The sequence below is a fragment of the Bubalus bubalis genome, chromosome 7 (genome assembly GCF_019923935.1).
Source record: "Bubalus bubalis isolate 160015118507 breed Murrah chromosome 7, NDDB_SH_1, whole genome shotgun sequence".
Classification (NCBI taxonomy): domain Eukaryota; kingdom Metazoa; phylum Chordata; class Mammalia; order Artiodactyla; family Bovidae; genus Bubalus; species Bubalus bubalis.
The window spans coordinates 75,672,501-75,696,754 of record NC_059163.1 but is presented as its reverse complement, the minus strand read 5'-3'; the positions used below and the strand labels follow the sequence as shown (position 1 = coordinate 75,696,754).

General features: G+C 39.2%; 2 long non-coding RNA genes across 4 annotated transcripts in view; one reads left to right on the top strand and one right to left on the bottom strand.

The window, feature by feature from the left end:
- LOC123334459 overlaps positions 1 to 24,254 on the bottom strand; it is a 244,352-nt gene that overhangs the window by 97,433 nt on the left and 122,665 nt on the right. The window lies entirely within an intron of this gene.
- Positions 1 to 24,254, top strand: part of LOC123334463 — a 60,368-nt gene that overhangs the window by 25,697 nt on the left and 10,417 nt on the right. Inside the window, exon 2 of one of the 2 annotated variants that reach the window (XR_006552336.1) lies at positions 1,934 to 2,023. The exons of the other annotated variant lie outside the window; for it this stretch is intronic. This is a non-coding gene — a long non-coding RNA (uncharacterized LOC123334463). The remainder of the gene's footprint in view (positions 1 to 1,933; positions 2,024 to 24,254) is intronic. 2 annotated transcript variants of the gene reach the window in all.

Below are 24,254 nucleotides of genomic sequence, written 5' to 3'. Positions count from 1 at the left end.
ACTAACTGTGTGATCTTAGATACAACTTTTCCATGTTTTCCCATGCTCTCAGTTCTATAGGTCTCAGCCTACACAAGGGGATGTTGAATTAGAAAATCTCTAGGTTCCTTTCATAGCATCTTTGTGATGATACCCAACACATAAATGATGGGAGGCCAGAAGAAGGTCATTGGGACAGGTAAACCCTGAGGCAAAGATGGGAAGTCACAGCAGTTTCCCCAGAATCTATCCATCCCTCCATCTCCATCTTCCTCCTTTCCTAACCTCTCTTTTTAGGATCAATGGCAGAAAGTGAAAAGGAACTAAAAAGCCTCTTGATGAAAGTGAAAGAGGAGAGTGAAAAAGTTGGCTTAAAACTCAACATTCAGAAAACAAAGATCATGGCATCCGGTCCCATCACTTCATGGGAAATAGATGGGGAAACAGTGGAAACAGTGTCAGACTTTATTTTGGGGGGCTCCAAAATCACTGCAGATGGTGACTGCAGACATGAAATGAAAAGACGCTTACTCCTTGGAAGGAAAGTTATGACCAACCTAGATAGCATATTCAAAAGCAGAGATTACTTTGCCAACAAAGGTCCATCTAGTCAAGGCTATGGTTTTTCCAGTCGTCATGTATGGATGTGAAAGTTGGACTGTGAAGAAAGCTGAGTGCCAAAGAATTGATGCTTTTGAACTGTGGTGTTGGAGAAGACTCTTGAGAGTCCCTTGGACTGCAAAGAGATCCAACCAGTCCATTCTAAATGTTCTTTGGAAGGACTGATGCTAAAGCTGAAACTCCAATATGCCACCTCATGCGAAGAGTTGACTCATTGGAAAAGACTCTGATGCTGGGAGGGATTGGGGGCAGGAAGAGAAGGGGACAACAGAGGATGAGATGGCTGGATGGCATTACCGACTCAATGGACGTGAGTTTGAGTGAACTCCAGGAGTTGGTGATGGACAGGGAGGCCCGGCGTGCTGCAATTCATGGGGTCACAAAGAGTCGGACATGACTGAGTGACTGAACTGAACTGAACTGAATGATTTTGTGAGGCCTTCCCTCAACTCCTATCATCCCCTTCCAGTACTGGTCCTTCTGGTTCTCTAGGGTTATATTATTATCCGCTAGCACCACCTTGAGAAGGCAATGGCAGCCCACTCCAGTACTCTTGCCTGGGAAATCCCATGGACGGAGGAGCATGGTGGGCTGCAGTCCATGGGGTCACAAAGAGTCGGACATGACTGAGAGACTTTGCTTTCACTTCACTTTCATGCATTGGAGAAGGAAACAGCCAACCACTCCAGTATTCTTGCCTGGAGAATCCCAGGGATGGGAGCCTGGTGGGCTGCTGTCTATGGGATTGCACAGAGTCGGACACGACTGACGTGACTTAGCATAGCACCACCTTTGGGCCAATCCCTCAGAGACCCTGGATTTTATCCACCCTGATAAGATACACCATTCAGGGACTGTTAATCAGAAATGAATTGGAGAATCTTATGAAGCCAATGAACCCTCTGAAGAAGAAAAATAACCACACATGCTAAAAATTCAGCTTTCAAAGACCTCTTGAAGCCTGTTGCTAAATTCAATAATCAGAGTTTAGAGATGAATGGGTTAATAAAATTAAATCCTTAAATCTGAAAGATGATTTTTAACTTATACAGAAATTTTACAACCATTAAACACAATGGGGATTTTCTCCAAGTAGAATGCAGAAAATCATTCCCACTATAATTTTAGCTTCATTGCAATGTTGGGCACTTTCATACATAGACTTTACCTCTCATCACAACAGTCTGAGCAAGTTCCTTATTCCCATCTTTTGAGATGAGAAAAGCTGGGCTTACACAAATCAGTTAAATATGTTAGAGTCAACAATGAGTTACTATAACAATAGACATCAGTGGGATGACTTCAAATAATTCAAGACTATTTCTCTTTCCAGCATATTACAAAGTGAGAATGAAGGCTCTACCTGAGGAAGACATCTCAGCAATTCCTGTAACCAAGTCCCCAACCCAAGTGGGCCTTTAAGGTGATCTTATACATGGCTGTTTCTAGGCAGTGAAGGGAAAAGAGAAAGCAAGTCTAGGGCAAGCATCTTTTATGTGGGTGAGATGAAAGTTGCACACAATTCCTTCTGCTTGTTGTTGGTGAATATTATGGGCTGAACTGCATCCCTCCCCAAATTCATATGCTGAAGTCCTAACCTCAGTATCACAGAATGTGACTTTGTTTTTTTTTTTTTTATTTTAATTGGAGGCTAATTACTTTACAGTGTTGTGGTGGTTTTTGCCATACATTCACATGAATCAGCCATGGGTGTACATGTGTTCCCCATCCTGACCCTCCCTCCCACCTCCCTCCCCCTCCCATCCCTCAGGGTCATCCCAGTGCACCAGCCCTGAGCACCCTGCCTCATGCATCGAACCTGGACTGCCAATCTATTTCACATATGATAATATACATGTTTCAATGCTATTCTCTCAAATCATCCCACTGTCACCTTCTTCCACAGAGTCCAAAAGTCTGTTTTGACATCTGTGTCTCTTTTGCTGTCTCGCATATAGGGTCATTGTTACCATCTTTCTAAATTCCATATATATGTGTTAATATACTGTATTGGTGTTTTTCTTTCTGGCTTACTTCACTCTGTATAATAGGCTCCAGTTTCACCCACCTCATTAGAACTGATTCAAATGCATTCTTCTTAAGGGCTGAGTAATATTCTGTTGCATATATGTACCACAGCTTTCTTTTTTTTTTTTTTTTTTATTTTTAAACTTTACAATATTGTATTAGCTCTGCCAAACATCAAAATGAATCTGCCACAGGTACACCCATGCCCCCCATCCTGAACCCCTCTCCCTCCCCCCTCCCCACACCCTCCCCCTGGGTCATCCCAGTGCACCAGCCCCAAGCATCCAGTATCATGCATCAAACCTGGACTGGCAACTCGTTTCATACATGATATTATACATGTTTAAATGCCATTCTCCCAAATCTTCCCACCCTCTCCCTCTCCCACAGAGTTCATAAGACTGTTCTATACATCAGTGTCTCTTTTGCTGTCTCGTACACAGAGTTATTGTTACCATCTTTCTAAATTCCATATATATGCGTTAGTATACTGTATTGGTGTTTTTCTTTCTGGCTTACTTCACTCTGTATAATAGGCTCCAGTTTCATCCACCTCATTAGAACTGATTCAAATGTATTCTTTTTAATGGCTGAATAATACTCATTGTGTATAGGTACCACTGCTTTCTTATCCATTCATCTGCTGATGGGCATCTAGGTTGCTTCCATGTCCTGGCTATTATAAACAGTGCTGCGATGAACATTGGGGTACACGTGTCTCTTTCCCTTCTGGTTTCCTCAGTGTGTATGCCCAGCAGTGGGATTGCTGGATCATAAGGCAGTTCTGTTTCCAGTTTTTTAAGGAATCTCCACACTGTTCTCCATAGTGGTTGTACTAGTTTGCATTCCCACCAACAGTGTAAGAGGCTTCCCTTTTCTCCACACCCTCTCCAGCATTTATTGCTTGTAGACTTTTGGACCGCAGCCATTCTGACTGGTGTGAAATGGTACCTCATAGTGGTTTTGATTTGCATTTCTCTGATAATGAGTGATGTTGAGCATCTTTTCATGTGTTTGTTAGCCATCTGTATGTCTTCTTTGGAGAAATGTCTATTTAGTTCTTTGGCCCATTTTTTGATTGGGTCATTTATTTTTCTGGAGTTGAGCTGTAGGAGTTGCTTGTATATTTTTGAGATTAGTTGTTTGTCAGTTGCTTCATATGCTATTATTTTCTCCCATTCTGAAGGCTGCATTTTCACCTTGCTAATCGTTTCCTTTGTTGTGCAGAAGCTTTTAAGTTTAATTAGGTCCCATTTGCTTATTTTTGCTTTTATTTCCAATATTCTGGGAGGTGGGTCATAGAGGATCCTGCTGTGATTTATGTTGGAGAGTGTTTTGCCTATGTTCTCCTCTAGGAGTTTTATAGTTTCTGGTCTTACATTGAGATCTTTAATCCATTTTAAGTTTATTTTTGTGTATGGTGTTAGAAAGTGTTCTAGTTTCATTCTTTTACAAGTGGTTGACCAGATTTCCCAGCACCACTTGTTGAAGAGATTGTCTTTAATCCATTGTATATTCTTGCCTCCTTTGTCAAATATAAGGTGTCCATATGTGCATGGATTTATCTCTGGGCTTTCTATTTTGTTCCATTGATCTATATTTCTGTCTTTGTGCCAGTACCATACTGTCTTTATAACTGTGGCTTTGTAGTAGAGCCTGAAGTCAGGTAGGTTGATTCCTCCAGTTCCATTCTTCTTTCTCAAGATCGCTTTGGCTATTCGAGGTTTTTTGGATTTCCATACAAATTGTGAAATTATTTGTTCTAGCTCTGTGAAGAATACCTTTGGTAGCTTGATAGGGATTGCATTGAATCTATAAATTGCTTTGGGTAGTATACTCATTTTCACTATATTGATTCTTCCAATCCATGAACATGGTATATTTCTCCATCTGTTAGTGTCCTCTTTGATTTCTTTCACCCGTGTTTTATAGTTTTCTATATATAGGTCCTTAGTTTCTTTAGGTAGATATATTCCTAAGTATTTTATTCTTTCCGTTGCAATGGTGAATGGAATTGTTTCCTTAATTTCTCTTTCTGTTTTCTCATTATTAGTGTATAGGAATGCAAGGGATTTCTGTGTGTTGATTCTATATCCTGCAACTTTACTATAATCATTGATTAGTTCTAGTAATTTTCTGGTGGAGTCTTCAGGGTTTTCTATGTAGAGGATCATGTCATCTGCAAATAGTGAGAGTTTTACTTCTTCTTTTCCAATTTGGATTCCTTTTATTTGTTTTTCTGCTCTGATTGTACCACAGCTTTCTTATCCATTCATCTGCTGATGGACATCTAGGTTGCTTCCATGTCCTGGCTATTGTAAACAGTGCTGCGATGAACATTGGGGTACATGTGTCTCTTTCCCTTCTGGTTTCCTCAGTGTGTATGCCCAGCAGTAGGATCGCTGGGTCGTATTGCAGTTCTATTTCCAGTTTTTTAAGGAATCTCCACACTGTTCTCCATAGTGGCTGTACTAGTTTGCATTCCCACCAACAGTGTAAGAGGGTTCCTTTTTCTCTGCACCCTCCCCAGCATTTATTGTTTATAGACTTTTTGATAGCAGCCAGAATGTGACTTTAAATTACAACAAGGTCATTAGGATGCACCCTAACCCAATATGACTAATAAATTTACAGGAAGAGGAAATCTGGACAAAGAGACACATTTAGGAAAGATGACATGAAGACACAGGAAGGGGAAAGATGACTCTCTATAAGCCAAGGAGAGGGGTTTTATAAAAACCAAACTTGACAACACATTGATCTTGAACTTCTAGACTTCAGAATTGTAGGAAAATACATTTCTGTTGCTTAAGCCACCCAGTCTGTGGTACTGGGTTACACCAGCACTAGAAAATTAATACAGCAAAAACTGTGGTCACGTGGCCATTCAGAACAAGCGACTAAGGGCTGTGTTCCCAGGAAGAAGGGGCAAACGGAATGGTGACAAACAAGCATCTCTGTTCACCATATTGAATAGTTTACTTCATGCAGCTCTAAGTAGAAGAGCAAATCATTTAAATCTAGGGCTTCTAATTTAATTTCCAGCTTTCCTTTCCTCCCACCAACACTGTATTGAAATGTTGTTCTGGTATGTACTGCCTAAATACAAAGTGAAAATAATTTTTAAGAAAAAATAATAACAAAGGATGTTTAGAATCTTAAAATCACCTCACGCAAGTATCTTTGTCTTCTGTCTCTGAGAATGATAAATTTTCTGTGGCATGATGGATATTGCCAGGCAGTCAGATCCCCCAAACACTGCCATAGAACGTTCCAAAAATATCTCTCTGTAGAAAGTAAATTCTCTTCTATGTTCTGGCAATTTTCCTCTGAACTGTGCTTTTCCTTTTATGCCATGGTTAGAATCCTTTTCAAGTTTATTGCTGCTGTGATCTTCTGTGTAACTCTATTTTAAGCTGTCTACAACAGAAAGAACACTTAAGGTACTACTCCAAGAAGAAAGGAAGGAAAGATTTAATACTGTAGTCAATGTTGGACCTGGAATTACAGAATCTCTCATATTTGGAGTTGGAAAAAGATAAAAGACAATTCTGGAAAATAAAAAAATATTTAATTTTTTAAAATAGACCAAAGTGGATCAAAGCATATCCATGTGTGGATAATGTTCTGTGTCTTCATGAACATAAACTAGCTGTTATAAATCTCCATGGTGAAGTCAAAACACAGAGGAGCCTCTTTAGCACAACTGGAACAACCAGAATGATTAAATTATGTTGGTAGGTTATGTAATACATTGCCCTTCTTGCTATATTACCTAAGTCATGGTTCTGAAACTTGATTGCCTATGAGAATCCTAGCAGTTAACACACAACAGTGAAACAGGCTTCATTTTAAGTGAAAATTCATTCATTTCTTTATTCAAAATTATTCCATAAACATTTATTTTTTACTGTGTGACATGTACTATTCTAGGTGATGAAGATGAAGTCATTATTCCCAAGGAGATTGTGAGTGATAAGCAAAAGTGCTAAATAAAAAGATACAGTGTCAAATCAGTTATTTACATGTAATAATGTTTAATAAAAGCAGAGTAAGGAAATAATTCTGAGTGCAGTGGGGTGGGGGACTGAATAGGAGATTGGGGAAGGCTTCTCTGGGGAGATCACTTCTGAGCGGAGACATGAGTGATATAACATTATTGCAGTGACAATATTCAAGAAGAGGGACAAACAAGTGCAAGGGCTCTGAGTGGGGAACATACTGGTCATGCTCAATGAATGAATGGGAAGGAGTCCATACGAGGTGGAGAGAAATAGGAATTGGCATTGGAAGAGGTAAGCGGGACAAGTCATGGGAAGCATACAGGCATGCCGAAGTCTTTGATTTTATTTTACTGGAGACTGGAAATCTTTGGAGGGGTTTTAGTCTAGAAGGAACATTATCATATTTTTACTTTAAGTTTTGGTTTCAGTACAAGAAGAGAGACAAGGGAAGAAACCCTGAAGTGTCCCACTGACAGTGACAATAGTCAACCGTCTAGGATGAGGGCGATAGCAATGCAACGGAAGGACAGCATTGGTGAAACAGGTTGAAGGCTGCCTCCAAAGGATGGTAATGACAGATGACGAGTGCAGGGAGAAGGAAAGTGCCAAGAATTACTCTAGTTTTGGGGGTGAGAACAATTTGGTGAATGCTGGTATCTCATGCTATGGCAACTCATCTGCAGGGGTGCCATTATTTATCTCAGAAAGCTGAAGACTGTTTTCTCTATAACATACCTATTTTTGCTGTTTCAAAGATGCCTTACAATCCCATTCTCTCTCTACTGAATCAGCTTTAATTATCGTGGTCCTTAGACCACAACCTTAAGATTTCAATCAAATGTCAGTCACTGGTATCACCTTTGATTGACTGAAAGGGGCCTTTGATTGTGTGGATCATAATAAACTGTGGAAAATTCTGAAAGAGATGGGAATACCAGACCACCTGACCTGCCTCTTGAGAAACCTATATGCAGGTCAGGAAGCAACAGTTAGAACTGGACATGGAACAACAGACTGGTTCCAAATAGGAAAAGGAGTACGCCAAGGCCATATATTGTCACCCTGCTTGCTGCTGCTGCTGCTAAGTCGCTTCAGTCATGTCCTACTCTGTGCGACCCCATAGGTGGCAGCCCACCAGGCTCCACCATCCCTGGGATTCTCCAGGCAAGAACACTGGATTGGGTTGCCATTTCCTTCTCCAATGCATGAAAGTGAAAAGTGAAAATGAAGTCACTCAGTTGTGTCCGACTCTCAGTGATCACATGGACTGCAGCCTACCAGGCTCCTCCGTCCATGGAATTTTCCAGGCAAGAGTACTGGAGTGGGGTGCCATTGCCTTCTCCGGTCACCCTGCTTATTTAACTTATATGCAGAGTACATCATGAGAAATGCTGGGCTGGAAGAAGCACAAGCTGGAATCAAGATTGCCGGGAGAAATATCAATCACCTCAGATATGCAGATGACACCACCCTTATGGCAGAAAGTGAAGAGGAATTAAAAAGCCTCTTGATGAAAGTGAAAGAGGAGAGTGAAAAAGTTGGCTTAAAGCTCAACATTCCGAAAACTAAGATCATGGCATCTGGTCCCATCACTTCATGGCAAATAGATGGGGAAACAGTGGAAACAGTATCAGACTTTATTTTGGGGGGCTCCAAAATCACTGCAGATGGTGACTGCAGCCATGAAATTAAAAGACACTTACTCCTTGGAAGGAAAGTTATGACCAACCTAGATAGCATATTGAAAAGCAGAGACATTACTTTGCCAACAAAGGTCCATCTAGTCAAGGCTATGGTTTTTCCAGTAGTCATGTATGGACGTGAGAGTTAGACTGTGAAGAAAGCTAAGCACCAAAGAATTGATGCTTTTGAACTGTGGTGTTGGAGAAGACTCTTGAGAGTCCCTTGGATTGCAAGGAGATCCAACCAGTCCATTCTAAAGGAGATCAGCCCTGGGTGTTCTTTGGAAGGACTGATGCTAAAGCTGAAACTCCAGCACTTTGGCCACCTCATGCGAAGAGTTGACTCATTGGAAAAGACTGATGCTGGGAGGGATTGGAGGCAGGAGGAGAAGGGGATGACACAGGATGAGATGGCTGGATGGCATCACCGACTCGATGGACATGAGTTTGGGTGAACTCCGGGAGTTGGTGATGGACAGGGAGGCCTGAAGTGCTGCAATTCATGGGGTCGCAAAGGGTCAGACACAACTGAGCAACTGAACTGAAGTTTTTCTCTACATCATTTGCTACAATGACAGATGAAAAATGACTGCATTTTGGGTAGGTCTGCCCTCACCCACCCAAGGTCCCCCTTCTTCAACTCCAGTTTTCTCTTGATGGCCTAATCCTTGTGCTAACTCTTCTCTTAACCTCTGATTCTTGGTGCTGAACCCAGAAGAGAACAGACAGGTAATCTGTCCTTTTTCTCTGCTGTTTGTGCCTATGGCAGTCTCCAGAAAAACATTTTAGGGTGCACATGCGAGTTAGTGAGACCAGGAGTACTACAACCATTCTGGGAGAAATCAAATCATGCAGCAGAGGGGTGCATTTGCTACAAATTTCTATTTCCCCAAATCCAGTATTTATTTGCTACAGTATTCTATTTCCCCAAATCCAGTATCTATTTCCCCAAATCCAGTGCATTTGCTACAAATTTCTATTTCCCCAAATTCAGTATCTTCTGAACTGGCTGCTGATAAAATAAAGGGCCATTTTTGTTTACTCCTAAATTTCAGCTATAAATAGACACCACAGCCTCAAAGATAACTACCAATACAAGTTATAAATCCTGAGATCAATCACATACTTTTCAAAACATGATTACAATTTTGCTCGGTTCATCCTGATGAGAGACATCATCAGACTTCTGGAGGACCTGAAACCATTCAACTAATTTCAAGCAGGCCTGAGTACTGCAAACTAAGCTAGTCTACTTCCTTATCTCTTTCATTAAAATGATAATTAAAGCATCTCTACTCTTAAGTATTGAATCCATGCTGATTTTACTGCATGTGGCTGAAATAAAATCAACCAAAAGAAAATGTATGGCTGTTGACTAAAACCCTTTGGGATTACATCTAAACAGCTTTGCCATTCCAATTAAATATATGCTAATATGTAAAATGGATAGTCAAAACTCCTCAAATAAAAAACTCCAAGCTGTGAGTTATGACTCTGCTTGTAGTAGTATTACAAAATTGATTTTTTTTCTTCATAAAGCTTACTTTTACATGACCCAATTTCAGAGAGCATCCAAATTTATGGTTCAATCTGATTTGATTTAGCTCTGGTCATTAAAGGGACCACAAATTTGCCATTAATCATTGATTATATTCAATTGGTTCTCAAGGTGACTTATGTTTTCTCACTACTTGCGACATTACAATCTGCCAAACAGGCTTCCTGGCATCAAACAGAGCATTTCTCTGCAAGTGGCTGGAGAGTTCTGTTTAAATTATATTAAGTACTCCCTGATTACACTTTCTAATACTTTTGCTTTTTATGACCTAGAGCTTCTCTGACCATGGATGTGTTTAGATCTCTGATTCTTGAAGACAAAGGAGGGGTTTTGTTAGTTCTCTGGTGATGGAAGTGTAAATTCTACTAGTGGTCTCCAAACCAACTTCTTTGTTTGAATTATTTTCTGTAAATAAAGCTTTTCAATTTCTGTCCTCATTTAGCACCATGGTCTTTCACAAACCATCTTTTCCTATGCTAACAAAGAGAACAGCCTGAACCCAGGGTCCACAAGTTATTCATCTTAATATTCTCAGTCCTTTGTGCCTGATGCATAAAAGGCACTTCCTTTGTGTAAAGAGATTTTGTATATTCTGTGAGTGAGATATTACGTATTCAGTCTTAGCATCCATTTCCACCTCTTTTTATGTTCTTCTCGCCCTGTGTTGGAGGAGACAGAAAGCCAAAAACAATATATCACGTCCTCTGCACACCAGTTGTATCATCTGTGGCTATGGTTGTACATACAGTGAAGGTTCTGACAGTAAGAGTTAGAAACTCAAGACTCAAAAGTAAATGAAGAACAGAGGCACAGTGGACAAGTAAGCTCTATAGATATGACCATGTATAGCAGTTGTACTCCATCCACTGTGGTCCAGTGTCTAACCTTGAAGATACAGCAGTAAGCACCTGTTGACCACAGACGTGGAAGTATAATCACAAAATTAAAAGTCATGAGTTGCACTCTTCCATCTCCTTCCAACCGTTTTGTATAATTCCTGACAAAACCCTTTCCTGAGTCCTGCACTGAACTGCAGGATGCTCATGCTCTTTTCTCTCTCTGGGATGTCCTCTTCATCACTTCTGTATGGCAAACTTGTATGTTCCCTTCAGTGGTCCAGCCCTTGTATCTGCCTATGATCGAGTTTTCTTAGGCCTTTCATCCACTCTGCCCCATACAGAGCTTTTGTTGTGGTGGTAGTTTTTCAGTTGCTAAATTGTGTCTGATTCTTTGTGATCCCATGAACTACAGCATGCCAGGCTTTCCTGTTCTTCACTATCTTCTGGAGTCTGCTCAAATTCATGTCCATCGAGTCGGTGGTGCTATCATATCATGATAAGCATACAGAGCTTATCATGCCTTTATCTGGTATTAACACATCACTTTAATGTGGGTTCTGTTGGTAGGTTGGGTTCCCTTGACAATCTGCAAGGTTTATCCAAGTAAGGGAAAACATCTTGCTCATGTTTGTTTTCCCAAGACCTAATGAATTCACTGATTCAACATATACTGAATAGTTATTTATTAAACTGAATTTAAAGCTTATAGGCTCCAGATCTATAATGTCTATAATGTTCCCTCTATAATGTTTGACACAACAAATAGTCAATAAACATTGTTACACTGACTTATTAAATCACCACCATCATGCTCTTCTCCACTAGGAATCATTTGAATTTACTCCATGTTTGGGGGTTAAAAAGTCTGTATTAATATATGCTGGATTCCGAAGTTGGCAAAGATACTGCAAGGCAAGGGGCTAATAGGCACAAAGGTGCCAAGTATGAGGAAGCATACAGCACTCAAAGGAACACAATTATCTGGCACAACTCAAACAGCCAGGATGAGGGCAGGAGCAGATATGATGGCAGAGTGTGCTCGCCGGTTCCTGAGCTCTTTCACCTACCATGAGCGATGCCTTGAGCAATGACTCCTCTTGTGCTGGTAGTTGTTTTTCTCAGCAATCAGTGTAGGGATTCAGGAGTTCAGTGAAAGAGGTCTTTCTTCACCAGGATAGCTGCCAGGATAATTTGCTTATCTTGGCTCTTCTGTTATGCACACCATTAGGTGACATCTTTATAGCATAAAATAGCATAAAAAAGAGGTCCCCAATGCTGGCGTTAAGTTATATAGAGTCTTACTAATGCCCAAGAGTTTTTATGATTTGGCATCATTATCATTATATTTAAGGCTAACTTCTCAAACCAAGACACACAAAATTCCTTGGAAAAACATAACACGTCTTCCTGGAGTTTCCATTATACTCAAGCACAAAGAAATTTTAAGTATATTTTTTATTTTCAAACAAACATTGCATTATAGAGTTAAATGCTCATCTAGGTTAATTTTTAAAATAAAACATTCAGTTAAGGTATTTTTTCCCCATTCTTTCCCCATATGCTCAGAAAATAGGGGGTCAGGAATTCTTAGTGGTCTTTGGGGACCTCAAAGGAAGGTTTGGCTTTTTTGTTTCATGGATTGAGAGGAGTAGTTTCACCAAGCTTGATCCATTGGATACTTGGTTTCTTCATTACAAAATAAGAAACAATGATACATATATTCCCTACCTACCTACCACACTGAGCTGTTACAAAATAACATGTGAGGTAGATGAAATACAGCAAATGATTAGGAATATGGACCCTGAAACTCAGCAGCCAGAATCCACAGGCCAGCTCTATCACTTCCTAGCTGTGAGCCTTTGTGAAAGTTACTCTCTGTTGGACTCAATTTTTTCATCTTGAAAATGGGCATGTTTATGAATAATACCACCTACCTCATCAGGTTATTGAGAGAGCTATATAATTTAATGCAAGAACAATGCAAAGAGATAGAGAAAAACAATAAAATCTAAAGATCTCAAGAAAATTAGAGATACCAAGGGAATATTTCATGCAAAAATGGGTACAATAAAGGACAGAAATGGTATGGACAAAACAAAAGCAGAATAGATGAGGAAGAGGTGGGAAGAATATACAGATGAGCTATATAGAAGAGGTCTTAATGTCCTGGATAACCACGATGGTGTGATAATTCACCTAGAGCCCAACATTCTGGACTGTGAAGTCAAGTGGGCCTTAGGAAACATTACTATGAAAAAAGCTAGTGGAGATGATGGAATTCCAGCTGAGCTATTTCAAATCCTAAAAGATGACATTGTTAAAGTCCTACAATTAATATGCCAACAAATTTGGAATTGTACTTGTCACATGAGAGGCCATTATTTGTTATTATAAGATTGGGTCATTTTGAATATCATCTTTCCCATTAGTAATGTTAATATTAAACTTGCATGAAGTGTTTCTTATGTGTTAAACCTTTTATATATGTTATCTCATGTAAAATCAACCCTAGAGAACAGGCGTTATTATTATCAGTAGTTTACAGATACAAAAAATTGGAGACTCAAAATACTTGCTCTAGGCTAAAAAAGCAAGTAAGCAGTAGACATAGAACTTGAAGTCTGGACTCTGACTATGGAACCTCTGTTCTCATATGACCATGAGACTCAAGCTTCTTTAGAACCAGGAAAGGTGAGCAGTGATATAGATGTCATCTTTCATATGGGGAAATGAAAGATCACATCTATAACAAGCAACATATATATACAAAGGGTGTGCACACACACACACGCTGGTCTAGCCTGTTACATATCTCATCCCACTTAACCCTTACAATAACCACAAAAGGTTGGAATCCTTATGTCTATTTTTTCGAGATGAAGGAACTGTAAGATATGGACTAGGACTCCAACTCAAGTCTATTTACCACCAAAGCCCTTACTTTTTCTGCTGCCATGGTCCCATTAATATAATGCATCAAGATCAATAAGGCAGCCAATCAGAAGACTGAAAATTCCTTTATCTTTCTCACATGAATTCCCAACCAATAACTTTTGAGTAGAAGGGGGTAAAAGAATATACACTGCACAAATTGCAAATGGAGAAGAAGCCAGGAAATGCTAGAAAATGTCTTGTTTTGACTTTTTTTAAAAGTAGTTGGGACTTAATGATTGCTAGTTTTTAAGTGCACATTTTATCTGTTATTGAATGACTCAGTCTAAGACTGCACTGAATTACTATTATCACAACTGTTGAGTTAAATATGACCTCAAGCTATAAATGTGCTCTATGGTATTTTACACTTAAAAACTAACTAATCATTTGCTTATGTTTGTTGAATTAAATAAAACCAGGCTAAATCCATTCCACAGTCTTTTTGCAAACTGTTAGTGTGGCTTTATCTTGCAACTAAAAAGAGATGAATGGGCAGAAGCTAACAGGATTCTGTTGCTTCTCTTTATAGCAAACAGCACCCAGTAAACCACCAAAAGACAGTGGTGATCAATTACTTTCAACTCATCAATGAGGACACAATAAGAAGTGACAGGTCAAGGCGAAAGAGGCCTGAAAATGGCCTCTCTCCTGGTGTCTATTTCAGGAAACTGGATGATGTTGCTTCTATTTATAAACTCATCTGGAAATGCATGAGCTTTGCAAGGTCTTTTCTATTCTGTGGCTGCATCTTGAAAGGGCATAAATTAGAATAACAACAGCAAGTAACCTAAAACCCAGAAGTCAACAAAGGCAATTTATATAAACATGAATTAACTAGTGAGCAGTAGAGAAAGGCACATAAAGGAGATGACAAGGTATCTCAATTTCGAGAGGGTGAAGGCATTTCCAAGCAGAAATTTGTAAGTGGATGGTTGATGGGAAATAAAATGATGCTACTATAGGTGGAGGAGGCTGGGTTTTAGAGACTGGTAAACATCCACTGGCTGTGTCACCTTGTGAAAACTACTAGCCTCTTTGATTTTACTTTCCTTTATGAAGCTCCAATGCTTAGACCACCTGATGGGAAGAGCTGACTCACTGGAAAAGACCCTGATGCTGGGAAAGACTGAAGGCAAAAGGAGAAGGGGATGGCAGAGGATGAGATGGTTAAGATAGCATCCCTGACTCAATGGACATGAATTTGAGCAAACTCTGGGAGACAGTGGGGGACAGGGGCGCCTGGCTTGCTGCAATCCATGGGCTCACAAAGAGTTGGACATGACTTAGCAACCAATTATTTGTGAATAATTATAGCGAACAATTATTATTGTTGTAATAATAAAATAATAATAATAAAATTAAGATAATGCCTTACATCTAGTACATTGTCTAGCCAATAAATAGCAGCTACTGCCATTATTAGTATCATCCCCATTATCTTCATCTGAAATAACTGCTACCAAGGTTTACTTGTATGAGCTTGTCTAAATCTGTGTCATAGGTAAGATGTTTGCAGCACTTTCGGTACTTCATCTTTTTAAAATCATATGCAAAACCTCCAAATATAAATCAAGTGGCCTAGCTTTAGAGCTTGGGCACTGAAGGAATACAATGAGAAAAGGAGAATGGGAAAGCATATTTACAGTGAACCTGATCCAGCACCCCCTGCTTCTCTTTTATTTGAAAGCAGATCTAGACCTCCCAGGCTCTTAAAACCCACACAGACTAAGAACCATCCTAGGTCACCCTGCAAATAGCAGCTGAGCTTTAGTTGCATCCCAGGACTCCCTTGAGAGGCATCAGCTTAAACTAAGCCTTATTTTCTGTGTAAAACGGAAGAAACAGGGCCAAAGGGAAAAGTTACTGCTCCCTGCCTGGCACTACATGATGAGCTTCCATTCTAAATTCCAAGAGGAAAATGAAGCCCAGAAATATCAGAGTTAACAGAAATATCAGAGTTACTATTGGATACAGTTTAAAGCTGACTTACTAGATTTCAATTACAGAGTGCTCCTATCTCCTAATAGACTGTTGCTACATTTTTAAAATAAAGTCTGATATAGAGGGGCACATAGAGAGCACTTAACACATGTCAAATGTGTTTCTTAGGGCATTGCATGTAACAGCAGATGCAAGGCTCACAACCCTATGAGGCTGGTGCTATAGTATCTCCCTTTTGAAAAAGTGGCATAGAGAGACTGAGTAATTTGCCCAAGGTCACACAGCTAAAAAGCAGCAGAATAAGTATCTGATCCAAGGCCGGTGGGTTGCAAAGCCTGTTCTCTTTATCCACATGGGTTGCCTGCCAGGAAGACAGGACTCACTGAAGCTCTGCACACTGCCCCATGGACCATCTTTAGATCAAGCAGAACTGCTTTTAGTCTTTTATTCATTATGTTGTGCTTATTCAATATTACAGTGTTAGACAAGACTTGAGATAGTTTTAAATGACAGATAATGATTTCACTTTACCTTCAACTCTTTTCTCTTACAAATATATTCATAGATACACAATTATGGGTCTGTAAGGCAATGGCACCCCACTCCAGTACTCTTGCCTGGAAAATCCCATGGACGGAGGAGCCTGGTAGGCTGCAGTCCTTGGGGTTGCTAAGAGTCGGACATGACTGAGCGACTTCACTTTCACTTTTCACTTTCATGCATTGGAGAAGGAAATGGCAACCCACTCCAGTGTTCTTGCCTGGAGAATCCCAGGGACGGGGGAGCCTGGTGGGCTGCCGTCTATGGGGTCACACAGAGTCGGACACGACTGAAGTGACTTAGCATAGCATAGCATAGAGTAATCTTCTAGTACTGTTTCTAAATTGCTCTGTTGGTTAAGAATACATTGAGAATTATTGTTTGTTTTAGGAAAATGCAGCTGATAATCAGTTTTCAAGATGGTCTAAAACTGCAGGGTATCTATCATTTTAACAATAAGTCTTACCATTTTAATTAGCTATTGATTAAGGAAGAAGGTAATATGAGCTAGTAAGAAACCCTGAGAAAAGTGTTTAGAAATTCCACTTTGTCAGTTAAGCACTTGTTCTTAGATCAGAAGGTATTTAGTTCTTAAGTCACAAACACAAAAGGGAAAAGAATTCATGAACTATGTTTATTTTTCCTTCTATGATGACTCAGGAAAATTATATGGTGAGATGAGATTGGAGGAAGAGCACAGGTTGGAATTTGGAACTACCTTTTCTGTGGGAGATAAATGAGGACGAGTGTAGGAAGGCTGTCACTTCCACAGGTTGGCTAGAGCAAAATGACATCCAAGACTGAATAGAAAAATTGACTCTAGATTTTTTTTATGGTTGCAGAAGTCCTGTTTTGCTTTTTTTTTAAGTTAAAGCTTATTTAAAGACAAATTATAGGGCCAGCAAGAGGGAAAATTAGGGTGTCAGCTTTCGGGAGTTAGCCGTCCACATTCTGTAGGAGCTGAGAAGGCACACAGTATCAAAGACTAAGTGAATTCTCATCCCAAGACTAAATGTTGCTGCGTTGAATACAGTTCAGTTAGCCAAACATTCTTAATTTGTACCCAGGCAACACTATTTCTCTGACTTCTACTTTATGTTCTATTTAGCTACTTAATCCTGAATCTGAATTTTTAAATGCATTCAAGTGTGTGGAAAGGTTGAGACTCAGTAATCTTCACTGATTCAAAAGTTCTATCAGAAGATTTGAGATTTAGAATAAAGAAGTAGTCAATTGTGCTGTCCAATTTCAATTCTGGGCTGTCCAACTTCAAGACTGTTTTAGAGAAAGAAGTTATCTTAGTGCCACAGATATAGCTTTATTACTGAAAAAAATAAAAACCATGAAAAAGAGGACAAAAATTAAAAACTTTATCAACCAGAAAAAAGTTTTCAATAATACTAAGGCAGTAAGAAAAGTAAAAAATGAATCCGAAAGATAAAACTTGCTAATCTATTACTTTCTATGTCCAAATTTTATCAACATTTTTATGAATTAGAGAGACAGAGTATCAATATCAAATAGCCTGAAGAAAACTGACATCCGGATCTAGTAAAAAGCAGAAATATCAAAGGAGACTGCCAACTTAGATTTTAGGTTTCTAACATAGTACATAAATTTCTACCTGAGAATATGCAGACAATAGTGAATCAGACCAAATATCATCACCATTACTTCGTTTCCTTTCTTCATATACAAGGATCTATTGCCAAACCATCTTCTCATTTTTACCTTTGACTATTTTCTGGCCTTGGCCATACTATAGGTGTTTATTCCCTTAAATCCTAAGCCATCTGTTTTTGAATGTATTGGCTGCTGACAACCCAAAGCCAAGATCCTGGAATTGGGAAGGGAGATTATCTGTTTGAAAAGATCCACACAGTAGAGGAGATCAGGTCAGCAGCTTTGGAAGACACTGCTGGCAGATGTGCTGGCATGACTTGGCTCTAGAACTATCCAGAGGGTTGGAAAAATACAGTAAGAATTACATATCAACTTATGGGTTAGGATAGATTCCAAATCTTATAATTCACTCTCCCTAAATTCTCTCAGCACATTTAACTACGTGTTCAAAAAACTAGAAAGAATGTCAATCAGCACTGAGGACATTGTCACTTTCCCATCACTATTTGCCAATTCTTAACCAACCACCTCTTTCCTTCCCATCCTGCAATCCCACTTCCTAGCAGCCTTAAAACATGATACTGAAACAACAACATCTACAGATTATTACTCTAAGGCCCTGAGTATTATATATGCATGAGAAGGGAATTAGCTAATGCATATTTTATCTGTGTGGGATCTTCTGAATTTTCAAAGATTTTAAAAATCATTTACATAAGAAGTTTCATCCTAAATCTTTCATTGTTACAAAGGTTCCCACTAGATATAGGCTTCTGCAGTGCAAACAATTGTGTGGTGCTAAGCCCTACGCCTGACTCTGAGGGTAGAAGTGGTTAACAAGATAGAAGAGGTCCTGCTTCCATAGGGCTTATTTTCTTGCTTCCATAGTAGGTATTGAGACCACAGTAAATGTCTGAATTAATGGATGGTTGAGTAAACAACAAAATGTATGAACAGCTAGGTAAGTTTTTATAGAACAAAGCTAATCTAAGTTAGAATACAGAGTTAACTTCGGTCTTTCTTCCACAAGCCCAAGCCATCCAACTCATGAATTAGAGAGGTAGAATCCTAAATACACGTGTATGTGTGTCTATGTATGTTTGTTTGATATTTAATTCTTAAGAGTGGTTGGAATGATAAAATATTTTCTAAGTACTGACACTATTATTAATAAATAGATGTCACTCTAGTAATTTACTAGTAAATCAACATTTTTCAAAGAATGTTTTATAGAATCTAATTTTGCATATTTACTTGATACTGTGCCAAAATAGACTCTTGTGGTAAAATAAGATGAGGAACATACAGTAATATAAGTTTTAGGTTTTGATAGGTCTTAATAGAACTTTTGTTTCCCTGGTAGCTCAGCTGGTAAAGAAATCACCTGCAACACAGGAGACCCTGGTTCAATTCGTGGGTCAGGAAGATCCACTGGAGAAGGGATAGGCTACCCACTCCAGTATTCTTGGGCTTCCCTGGTGGCTCAGACAGTAAAGAATCTTCCTGCAATATGGGAGACCTGGGTTCGATGTCTGGATTGGGAAGATCCCCTGAAGGAGGGCATGGCAACCCACTCCAGTATTCTAGCCTGGAGAATCCCCATGGACAGAGGAGGCTGGCAGGTGATAGTCCATGGGGTTGCAAAAAGTCGGACATGACTGAGCAACTAAGCAGAGTAGAACTTTTAGCATAATGACATGGTATATGGTTCTCTAGGGGAACATGTTTTCCCAATTTACTTTAATAGAAAATTCATCTCTGAGGACCATTTAATAAAGCACTCTGCTTTGTGTGGACATGAATAAGTCTAATGGATACCATGTATTCCCCAATGATCTGCCTCAGGGCCAACCCACTCATCTCCAGCTCTGAAAATACTGTGGCCAAGTGCTCCCAACTGTGCTCCTCACTGGGGCTATTGCCGTCAGCTCCAGGGAATTGCCTCCCAGAGGCTGACCTGATGGGCTGATGACAGAATATAATGACTCCTCCCTCTTTTCAATTTGAGACAAATCTAAACAGACCTCCAAGTTCCAGAACCTGTAGGAGCAGCTAAGCACTCAGTGTCATCCGCAAAACAAGTCTGCATCTCTATCCCATCCTGTCTTTCCCATTTCCTACCTCTTACACAGGTATGTCTCTCCCTGAGTATGCCCCATTAAAATTTCCCTGCACAATTCTCCATGGCCAAGTCTGCTGCTCAGGAACCCAATCCAAGACAACAAGCCATTATTTTCAATAGATATATAAAGGCTCTGATGAACTTTTGACCCACTGACTTCCATGTGACCAAAAGTATTAATATGCTTCCTTTCCAGTGGAAAGGAAACTTGGCTCATAAATGACTCTAAATTTATGTCCCCAGTATCTGAGAACCCCCTCTTTGTAAATACGTCTCTTTTTCTGAACATCTTTCTCAAATTTTTCAGCCTCTACAATTCATTTGAGAGAAAACCACGTGTAGCATGTCCCATCATTTCTTCTTTCCCACACACTCAGATCATCATTCAGTTCAGTTCAGTCGCTCAGTAGTGTCTGACTCTTTGCGACCCCATGAATTGCAGCACACCAGGCCTCCCTGTCCATCACCAACTCTCGGAGTTCACTCAAACTCACATCCATTGAGTTGGTGATGACATCCAGCCATCTCATCCTCTGCCGTCCCCTTCTCCATCATCATTAGGAGAGCTTAGTTTCAGGTCCATTTTGTCTGACTTCAGCATCATTCCTCTTCCTACTGAGCCTTATCCTAAAATTAGTAACAAATCTGTGAACAGGAAAGGAAACCAAATGCCATTCTCTTAATTTCAACAAATTTTGATATGCTGAAACACATTTGGTATGAACTATCAGCTTTTTAACAAAAGTGGCCCTTCCTTTCAACAAATTTGACATGTAACAATGTATGTTTGCCACATACATACATGCACATATGCATGGGCACACACATTCATATTTAACTGCTGAAAGGAATCCAGTTATCCTAGCTGATCACTTTAGTGTTAGAGCAGGAGAAACTGAGGTCCAGAATGAAGAAGTGATTGGCCTCAGATCCCATAGGTAGTGGTAGAATTTAGTCCAATCTCTGACTTTCAAAAACTAAACTTATAATAATTTGGCCTGTCATTCAGATTCATGGTAGGGGACAAAAGAGTAATTATTAGTTTGATCCTGCAAAAAAATAATCATTCATGTATGAAATTACAATAGATTTGTTTTAGATTGCCAGATGTCTCATTTGATTTGTAAAAATTTGATTAAACCCACCTTTTCAGAGATATAGCACATCATATAAGCTAAGAATACAAGTAAACCAGACTGTATAAATAACTACCTTTCAGTCTCAGCTCACACCAGTGAGCATTACAATTTAATAAATCATCAGGAAGAGACTCAACCAACCATCCAACAATTTAAATATCTACAGTTTGGAGAAACATTTAATAATGGAATGTGGACTGAAACAAAACACACACAGATTGGCATCACTTTAATAATTTCATCAGAAAGTGGTTTTTATAAACATATTTTTCTGTGCTCATCTTTTTATAGATTCAGTCAACACTACCTTCACAGAAATCATGCACGGAGATGCCATGGCAACTGCCTCATTCTGTACAGGCACACACCCGAAGTCAACATGCTTAAATAACTTAATTCATGCCCACTTAAGTCTATTAGATTTTGATTCCAGATACAAAAATAGCAACAATGATTTTTTTTTGCCAACTAGAACCCCTGTTATTAGTGTTTCAGGTGCTATAAACAACATGATAGTGGAAAGTGCAAAAGCAAAACATGTATAATAGTCCAGCACAAATCTAGATACAACGACCATCAACTGACTCTTTCAGCTTCTTCTTGGTAAATGAATCTTAGTCCTGTGCTACTCAAATAAAGCCTTTATTGGCAATAAAACAGAATTGGTAGAACATGGTGTTAGTACTTTTCTATCAAAAAGTAAATGACTGCTTCAAAATTTCCATCTTTTTTTCCATTTAAAATAATACGTTTTTTTCAAAACCAATGCCAGATGACAAACGTCTTGATTTGAGTAACTGATCAGGAGTCATGTTCCCAAGGTAACCTTAGTTTTCTTTCTTGAGTACCTGAGAGATATGGACATAAACTGTATGTCTAAAACAGTTTATGTCCATGTCTAAAACTATCCTGTAATGTCAGCCATTTAAAGAGTGGAAAACTCTAGACACTATCATAGGGATAAAAACCACTAAAAACTTAAAAAAAAGACACATGGTTTATGACACTGTTTTGCCAAGTTACAATTTATTGAAACTGACTAGTTATAATAGAATTACCCCAGTCTTTATTAAAAATGCTGATTCCCAAATTTCACTCCAGTGCCACTGAATCAGAAGCAAAGATGTTCTACGACTTACAAGGCTAGTGGGCCTTTGGGTAAACACCCAAGGAGTGAACCCAGAGGGGAAGTACCAGAGGACCCATCACCCTCTAGGAGCCAAGAGGAACATATAGAGGAGGAGGTTTGGATGTCTGCCACGCTGACATGTGCTACTAAGGCTTTGTTAAATGGCTCCCGATGGGGAAGAGGGATGGCCATGGAAATGCTCCTTGAAGACTAAAGATAATAATCAGGGGTTGTAAGCAGAGGCAGCAGATATAACACAGCCACTAGGGAGGTACATTTGTGCTTCTACTTGCTGACTGCCTGTGTGTCACCTGGAGCAAGTTAAGTATTTATCAATAGTAACCATACAGTGACGGCAACATCAAGAACTATAATCCATGTTTATAACTCATTACAGTTTGTAACACTTTATAATGTACATGGAAATGGGCATCAAATTGTCAAAGAGCAAAATCACAGAAAGTCAGGAGAGTTTTACATTTATCTGTTGAAACTCACTATAACTTCCATGAGATCTTGAGGCCACTACCTCCTACAACAGTGCCTGACTCACATGAAGAGCTCAAGAAACTTTATCGAATGATTAATAAAGGAATGAACAGTATAGGAGATAACTAAAGAGGAAATAACTTGGAGGGAATAAGAAGAAGGTACTTCTTTTTAGATAATATCTTAGTTGTTTGTAAAAGCCAATCTCCCAAATAAAATGCCGCAGCATATGACAGCAGTGGAGATGCATGGGGGGCGGGGGGGCAGATTTCTGGACAGCTCCAGGAGGGTTTGATAACCACTTTGTAAAATGCAGAGCCACAGGTACTGGTGTTGGTGTGTATACATGGAGTTGTTCAGTAAAAAATAGAAGACAGTTGAGTTGTAGAAATTCAGCTGCTGACCCTTTAAATTCAAACACTGGTATCTACAATATTACTGACTACTCCATTTAAGGTCATTCTGAAGACTTACTTCCACTATTGTTGAAACTAAATTTGTTGACCACATTGGATAGGTTCTGACTGCAGTTCTCTCCCATCTTCCTCCTGCAGACATGCAGACACCCAAAAGGGCACACATCGCTTAATGGTTATCATTTCTGAATGTCATAAGAGCTCCATAAGATTAACTCATGTAGTTTTAAGTAAGTATTTTCAGTTTATAAAAGAGGAAATTGGAAAGCAAAAATACATCAAGTTCACGAAACTACTATAAACCAGAGTAAGAATTTAATCCTAGGCCCTCTAATTCAAAAATCGCTTTTTAAAAAATACTGGATGATGGAATAAGATTAGCTAGTTTAACATAGAATTATGTATTTTTTCCCAAATAAGTTCTTTAAAATGTCATGCTATAATTTTATGCCTGCAGTTTGGCACAGATTCACCATGAAAAGTCTAAATAAAGTTCCATGTTACAATTCTTTGTAAAAAAATTTGAAGTCACAGATGAATACAAACCACCATAAGTTAAGATCCTATGCATTTTTGATGTTTTAAAAAAAGAGAAATATTGGAAGGTCCCATGTTGGACTTTTATTTGTAAAGGAAAATTATGCTAATAAAGAACTCACAATTCATCTTTTCATTGAAAAATCCAACAGAGACCTTAACCAAGTGACCAAAGTTAACCTCTCAGGTAATGAGACAAATTGATATCAGATATCTCCTTATAGGCTGTCCTGAGAAGGATACAATGTCTCCTGTGACATTCTGTCCAAAAAAGGATAACCTGAATTTGGTCATGAAGAAAAATCAGCCAATGCACACTATAAAATAACTGGTGTGCACTTTCAAAGAAAAAAATGTTTATGACACTTTTAAAGATGGTGAATCAGCCTTTATTCAGCACCGTAGCTATAGATATAGACACCATTGCAATGAGATTTTTCAGGAGGTGGAGAAAGTTTGGGTTCAATTCTGAGTACATCATGGGCCAGTGGGAATGTATAGCCAAGGAGCAATTTGGAGGCCAGTGGATGGAAAACTGCTAGGAGGAAACTGACCTCACAGGATTCTTGCTGAAGACAAGGAGGGTAATCAGACATCACCTGGAGAAAGGTGAGGGATGGGGAACCTGATCTGATATAGAAGATGGCTGATTCTTGCTGACTTAGCAGGG